Below are 8,444 nucleotides of genomic sequence, written 5' to 3'. Positions count from 1 at the left end.
GGCAAGAAAAGAATGTGAAATGGGGCAAAGTTCACTTAACAACCGTCTTGCTTAACAATTGTGGTCCTAAGTCGAGAACTTCCTATATAGGTAGCTATAGATAGTCCTCGGTTTATGACTGGTGGCTTAATGTCAGGCCCTTCCAGTTTATGACGGTTGCACTATCCAGGGTGTCAGGCGTGATCCCCTTTTTCGATCTTCTGACAATCCAAGTCAATGGGGGAAGCCGGATTCATTTAACAACCATGTGATTCACTTAATGACAGCAGTGATTCACTTAACGATGGCTTCAAGAAAGGTTGTAAAATGGGGAAAACTAGTGGCAGAAATTCACCATTGTGGTCGTAAGTCGAGGACCAACTTTAAAGTTGCTTTCGAAAGTGTTAAATAATTCAGGAGTATGAAAGGTGTGAATAATTAAGCAGAGTCAGGAGGTGAGTGGATGAAAAAGGGATATAATGTCTCCATCACAGGGAAAACGAATCAGCCTTGTATTATATTTCCATTCCTTCCACGTTATAAACATAATTAATTAAACATAATACGTTTAATTAAATTTATTTGCGGGAGCCCATTGCTGAAAGGCAAAACAGGACCAAAAGGAAACGAAACGCATGACGGCTCGAGTTACGGCCGTTCATTTTGTGATGTCTGAAATTACAATGGTGCTGGAAAAAAGGATCCTCATACTTATGACCGTCTGGACGTCGGTGGGGGTCACATGAACAAAATCTGGGCACTTGGCCACCGGCATGTTTTCAGAACAGTTGCAGCGTCCTGGGATCAGGGGATTCGCCATGCTGTCTGAAAAGCAATAGGGGAGGGAGGGAAAGATGATCCGCTTAGTGACCAGGTGACTCACTTAATGACCACAGGGAAAAAGTTTGCAAAATTGGGCGTGGCTCACTTAACAACCGCATTGCTTAGTGATGGAAGTCCCGGATCCAATTGTGGTTGTAAGTGGAGGATTACAGGAAGTCCTCAAGTTATAACAGTTCATTTAGTGACCATTCAAACTTACAGCAGCACTGAAAAGATTATTTATGACTGATGGTCACAACGTCCCAGGGTCACGTGATCATTGTTTGAGACCTTATGAACAGATTTACTTAATAACTACTGTGGTTCACTTAATAACGGTGGCAAGAAAGGTTTTAAAATGGGACAAAACTCACTCAGCTGTCTTACTTAGCAACGGAAATTTGAAGCACAATTGTGATCATAAACAGAATGACTTTCTATAAGTGTGAGGACCGGTCATAAGTTACTTTTTTCATTGATACTGTAACTTTGAATAGTCACTAAACAAATAGACGTAAGACGAGGATTACGCTAAAATGTATTAAATTTTCCCCAGGCAATGAATGGGGAACAAGACAATTTTTTCCTCAGCTCTATATTATAAGCAAACCAATTTCACTCACTTCGCTAATGACTTCCTCAAGGAACATCGTAAAATGGGACAAAACTCACCAGTGTCTCACTTAGCAACTGGGCTCCATTGTGTGGTAATTTGAGGACTACCTGTGACTTGTAGCGTGGCAGTTTCTGTCAGCGAGTTCTCTGCAATTGTTTTGAGGTTTCTGCCATTAAGTGAAGCCTTCCCTGTGCTGCATTTCAAGAAAACTTTGCCTGTGATAGTCCTCGACGTATGACAAACAATGGAGCACAAAATTTCTGTTGCTAAGCGAGACATGCCTGAAGTGCATTTTCCCACATTTTACGAACTTTCTTGCCATGGTAGTTAAGCAACCCCCAGTGGTTGTTAAGTGAGTCACACTGTTGTTAAGTGAATCCAGCTTCCTTACTGACTTTGCTTGTTATAAGGTCATAAAAGTGACCATGAGACACTGCAACCGTCGTAAATATGAGTCAGTTGCCCAGTATCTGAATTTTGATCACGTGGCTGTGGGGATGCCACAATGGTCGTAAGTGTGAAAAATGGTCATAACTCACTTTTAGTGATTAATATTTATATGTCGGAGATTAATATTTATATGCCAGTGTGCCGTTATATACATATGTATGTTTATAGCATACAAGCTGATAATTTATTTATTTATAGGGGAAAATGTCTGGATCAAACATAATTTCTAATTTAGATTTTTCCCCCTTACCATAACTAGCCTCTTTGTGGAGTACTGTGAAGCTGTTACTATGGCAACTCCACTGTGCTGTACGCTAGAAACCATTTTATGGCAGTACAGTAGAAGCCATTTGAAGGCACAACAGGCTGTATCTTAACAGAACACACACCCCGAGGGGTGTTAGGGGTGTCTTACCCCCAGAGTATTTGTTCCCAGAGGGTAAGTCACCTGTGTACAAAGTTTGGTTGAAATTGTTTGGTTGAAATTACACACACACACACACACACACACGCACACACACACTGTATGTGTACATTTTTAGAGCAGGTGACAGAATTTCATTTTAATGCGTGCCAGTGAGTGTGCCCACTGTAAAATAATAATAATGATGACAATAAGGATGATCTTATATTTTTCAGAGCTGCTCTAATTTTGGACAGGCACTAAATGAACTGTTATAATTCAAGGACTACTTGTGCCTATTAGTGCACAATGTACAGCTTTGCGTATAATGTGCATGTTTCTGAACCATGCTTGGACAAGTGGCATTGTATATGTAGGAGGTAAAATTTTGCCCTTTCAGGTTTTCCAACAGACCCTTTAACTGCCCAGCATGACCAATTAAACAAGACTTACAGTGATATTTAAATTAATTTAATGCCAAGGATTAGGAGTTTCAGCCGAGCCGTAACAGGGACTTTTAAAAACTTTTAAATTTCTTTCTTTCTTTTAACCTCCTGCCTTTTTCACTTCTTAGCACCATCTCGTACATCTATTTTTTTACAGGCATTTTTGAACGAGTAGGAAAGATTGTGTTGTAATAGCGCTGCGTTTATTTTACGGCTTAAACCATTTGAATTATTCATTGAGTATCTACCGGCCGCAATCAAGCAGGTTTATAGTGGTTTACGGTCATTTGCATTGGTTTACAGTAATTAAGATCATCAAACAAAGACATGAGCGATCAGATGGCTGAAGCATTCATCACCAGACTAAAACAAAGCCATAAATCCATAACATATAAAATAAACATCTATGCTTCCTGGCTAGTCTTTCTTCTGATGAATGGCAGGAAACATTGAGAAATAAATTGTGCAGCCTTTGGTGGTCTCGGAGCAGGGCTGTTTTTGTACAGACGTTTCGTGACCCAACTGGGTTACATCATTAGTGTGAGAAGGGAGGGGGGTTTGTGGAGAGGAGGATTTTTCTGGGCTCCTTGATGCTCTCTGTGCAAGGAGGAGGAGGAGGAAGAAGAAAAAGAAAAGGAGGAGGAGGAGAAGAAGAAACAAGGAGGAGGAGGAGGAGGAGGAGGAGGGAGGAGGAGGAGGAGGAGGAGGAGGAGGAGGAGGAGGAGGAGAAGAAGAAGAAGAAGAAGAAGAAGAAGAAGAAGAAGAAGAAGAAGAAGAAGAAGAAGAAGAAGAAGGGGAAACAAGGAGGAGGAGGAGGAGTTAGGAGGAGGAGGAGGAGGAGAAAGAGAAGAAGAAGGAGAAATAAGGAGAAACAAGGAGAGGGAGGAGAAGAAAACAAGGAGAAACATGGAGGAGGAGGAGGGGAGGTGGATAGAGGAAGAGGAGGTGGATTTTGCTGGGCTCCTTGATGCTCTCTGCGCAAAGTGTGCTTCCTTGCAGATGTTTCATGCCCCAGTGAGGATTAGGTGGGACATCTAAGTCTACCATACTCCTACTTGTAAGGTGACCAACTTTTTTACAATGAAAAGGAGGACAAATAAATTGGAAAACATATATCGTAAAGAAAAGAAATATTTTATTCATTGCAACAATAATACACTAAAATATGATATATGCATAATAAAAACATTTGCAACATTTTATATTGTAATTATGCTTACATGCCTGTTAATTATTATTTAAATGAGTACTTTTCCATTGAATTAATATTTTTTGTCAATGTATCATCTTCTAACAATATATTGGAAATATCTGAACAAGAAATATCCTTCATATTGAATTTTACGGCAAGTGCTGCAGCTAGAGTATCAACATTCAATCTCGATTTCTCTTGTCGAAAAATCATTGGCAATTGGAAAAAACTCTGCATTAGTTCCAGGGCAGCACAACGTAAATTGAACAAGTATAAATAAATGTTCACATGGAATATGTTCATTTTTGAAATGGCTGAAAATATCCACCCATCTTTTATCAATTTCAACATGTTGATTTTCCCATTGTATTAATTTTTCTGAATCTAAATATACGTTCAGTCTTCTAATTTCTTCAAAGAGACAATTGTCGTCTATTTTAATGTCTAGCATTTCTTTAGATAAAAATTCAACACAAGATTCAATATCTGTTCAATATACTTGCGATGAAGTAAAAAAACACCATTAAAAACTGTTTAATAAAATACGTCACATAACGCGCAACAGATTAGCCTTCAAATATCGAAAAGGAGGACATGTAGGAGGACACTTTTCGAGGGAGGACAGAACTTACAAAAGAAGGACTGTCCTCCCTAAAGGAGGACGGTTGGTCACCTTACTACTTGAAATTGTGCCTAAGTCTGTCTGTGTGTCAGCCTCCCACAACAACACATATTGTAAGGGGCACGTGCAGGACAAGCAGACAAAAGTCTACCTAGCAAAGCACCTCCGCAAACACTGACTAGCAGCCAGAAGAAATTATGAAAGAAATCTCGCAGCACATGGCTGAGAGCATCCTTAGACCAAGTGAAATCCCAAAACACTTGGGAATCTGGCATTCAGACAAATCCATCATCAAAACACCCATTGAGATAAATCACATTTACAAACCATTCAAAAGAGACAATAAAAAAGCTAAGGAGAGAATACAACCATTGCTACTCCTGCTGTCAACATCCAGATAAGCAGGCATTAACACCGGACAATCAAGCAGAAAACAATACTGCAAATAAGGAAGTATCAAGGAGAAAAATGCCATTTCCCTACACTGGAAGCACAAACCATTGTATATACGCAAGGAGTAAACGCCACACTCCATGTTACTGATGATATTGCCTAGTTGGGTCATGAAATGTCTGTGAGATAACAACCAAGCTCAGAGACCACCAAGGACCCCACAATCTTTTTTCTCTTCCATCTCCTCCCCCTCCTCCCCCTCCACTTCCATAAAGCCCCTCTTCCTTCTAGCACTGATGATGTTCCATAGTTGGATCATGAAACATCTGCAAGAAAAAAATCACCCCATAGTCCTTTTCCTCCCCTCCTCCTCCTCCTCCTCCTCCTCCTCCTCCTCCTCCTCCTCCTCCTCCTCCTCCTCCTCCTCCTCCTCCTCCTCCTCCTCTTTTTATTTTTATCTTCTTCCTCCACTCCCCACTTCCTTCTAGCACTGATGATGTTCCTATTATTATGTGGTTAATCTTTGGTGAGATTCACAGCCTTTGGGGCTGGTTGGTAGCTCAACAGCTCGAGTCCTAACCAAGGACCTAGGAACTGTTAAGGTAACGTCGGAGGACGTTAGTTGTTCCAAGTAGGGCGGTTTTTTGTAGAGTCAGAATGTTCAAGTCAGGTAAATTTAGAATTTCCAAATAGCGAGGTAGCCCTTTAGGTATTGCTCCAAGGGCTCCAATTACAATTGGGACAACACACAATTTCTTTTTCCACAGTCTCTCAACCACAATTTGCAAGTCCTAGTATTTTGTGATTTTTTCTTGCTGATTATCTTCAATTGGCGCATCACCAGGCATGGCAATGTCAATGAACCATACTTTTTTCTTTTCAATTATTATGTCAGGTGTGTTGTAGGCCAAGTGCCTGTCGGTCTAGATTCTGAAGTCCCACAAGATTTGCCTTTCTCATTCTCTAAAACCTTCTCAACCTGATGGTCCTAGTTTTTTTGCTGTACTCAAATCCAAACTTTTGGCACAATTTCCAGTGAATAATCTTAGCAACGCCGTCATGGCGTTGTAGGTAGTCAGTTTGTGAAATTTTGCTGCACCCGCTGATCAAGTGGTCAACTGTCTCATCTTTCTCATTACAGAGACAACATTTGTTGTTGTTGGTAACATGTTGAATTTTTGCCTTCATGGAGTTTGTGGCTAAGGCTTGTTCTTGACCTACCAAAATAAAGCCTTCTGTTTCTTTTTTCAGTACTCCTGATCTTAACAAGTTCCAAGTTAGTTTTTGGTCAGCTTTGCCTTCAATACGTTTCAAGTATTGGCCATGCATAGCTTTGCTTTTCCAATTTTCAGCTCGCTTCTCAATTACTTCTTTCTTATATTCAGCTTTTAACTTAGTTGTCTTCAAAAGGCCGCCTTTATTTACTTCCTTAATCATTGGTTCTTCACTTTTCTGGATGTAATCATTCAAGCTGTGTCTTTCTTCTTCCACAGTCTGCTTTACTTGTAGGAGTACTTGTTTTCCCCACCAAAGTCTTCCAGAATTTCAGAGCTTTCTCTTTATCAGGCTTTTCATTTGTTGTTACTCCATCTCCACTTTTGTAAGCTCTTATAAAACTGGTGCTGATTTGCTCTGAATGAGTTTCCTTGAACTGAGTTACTCGATTTTCATACCGTTTAATCTTTTCAGCAATGGCAACAACCCTCTGCTTCAGCTCTTCAATTACTACCGCAATCTCCTTATTCTCCAAATCGTATCTTGCTTTCAGGCTGCTTTTGACCTGCTTGTTCTTTAGCTGACCTTGCCTTAAGTTCTTCAAGTTGCTCAACTCTCCACGAATTGTTTTGATCTCCAATTCCAACCAAATTTTCCACTTAGGCTTCCCTTCTGGCCTGTTTGGTTCCTTTGGCAAAGGTGTTCTTTCTGCATCTTCCATTTGATGCTTATTTTCTCAGCTAATTGAGCACTATCTGTTGGTGCTTGATCTCCAGTGCTTCCTTGTTCTTTATCTTCATCCATTTCAGCAGCCTCTTCCTCCCTTCCTTCCTCAGTTTGCTTTTGAGTCTGCAAATAATTCTTGATCTTTCTCTTCTTTGTTGGTATACTCAGACCATTAGTTGCTTTCTCTTTGATTCCTGTTTATTCTGCTGTAGTGAAAAAATTGTGGCTCAGAATTACACGTCGTTGGTCCATTAGCCTTTGTTCACTGATATCACAGTCCGTGTGGTTCACCTTCCAAATCTGATACATTCGTTTTTGAAATCCACATTTTTCTGGCTCAGACTGAAGCTTCCATAATAGAGATGTTTCCTTCCCTAGTCCAGATTTTTTGCTTTTTTGCTTTTTCTTCCAGTAGCTTGTCAGCTCCATGCCCTGGTTGCCTAGCAGAGGGAGCTGAGCCCTGTAGCTCATTTTGCGCAGAATGCCCAGGAGCCGTAGCATCCAACGGAACCCTTGTTAATCCGGGCGACGGTTCAGCCGGCATAAATTTCATTTTTCTCGTATTCACCATGTTTGAATGGGTTGTGAGCAAATTTTGTCTGGCCCTTTACCTAAGACCTGTCTGATATGGTTGCACCTGTTCAGCATAGCCCTTAGGATCACTAGAGCACACAAGCCCCTCCACCACCACAAGGTAAAGTTCCTCGGAGGGATTGTTGTTGTTGTTGTTGTTGTTATTATTGCATCAACAGAATTGTATCACAGCGGCCAGTTGTTTCGCCGGATTTGGCATTGATCGGGCCCCACCCAGGGGCCTAGGACGTCATAACGTATTTTCATAATATATGTGCAGATCCAAGCGATGCAGCTTTTTGCATTTGACTGATGGTGATTTTGTCAAGTTTTAAATGTAATTCCAGTGCTTTTGGAATAGCTCCCAGTGTGCCGATTACCACTGGAATTACCACTGCTGGTTTGTGTCATAATCGTTGAATTTCAATTTTAGGTCCTGGTATTTTGCAATTTTTTTCATGTTCCTTCTCGTCGACTCTGCTGTCACCTGGTATTGCGATGTCTATGATTGTAACTTTACTTTTCTCAATCAGTGTGATGTCTGGTGTGTTATGTGCTAGTATTTTGTCTGTTTGTATACGAAAATCCCATAGGATCTTGACCATCTGATTTTCGGTGACTTTTTCAGGCTTATGTTCCCACCAGTTTGTTGTTGTTTTAATATTATAACTTTTGCACAAATTCCAGTGGATCATTTGTGCTACTGAATTGTGCCGCAATTTATAATCAGTCTGCGCGATTTTTTTACAGCAGCTGAGTATGTGGTCAACAGTTTCATCAACTTCTTTGCAGAGTCTACATTTGGCATCATCAGAGGATTTTTCGATTTTGGCCTTAATGGCATTTGTTCGGATAGCTTGTTCTTCCGCAGTTATTATAATTTTTATTATTTTTATTATTTTTATTATTTTATTATTTTTATTATTATTATTTTTATTATTTTTTCTTTTTCTTTTTCTTTTTCTTTTTCTTTTTATTATTATTATTATTATTATTATTGTTGTTGT

The sequence above is a fragment of the Natrix helvetica genome (genome assembly GCF_964273705.1).
Source record: "Natrix helvetica genome assembly, chromosome: Z".
Classification (NCBI taxonomy): Eukaryota; Metazoa; Chordata; class Lepidosauria; order Squamata; family Natricidae; genus Natrix; species Natrix helvetica.
Note: the sequence above shows the minus strand (reverse complement) of the source record.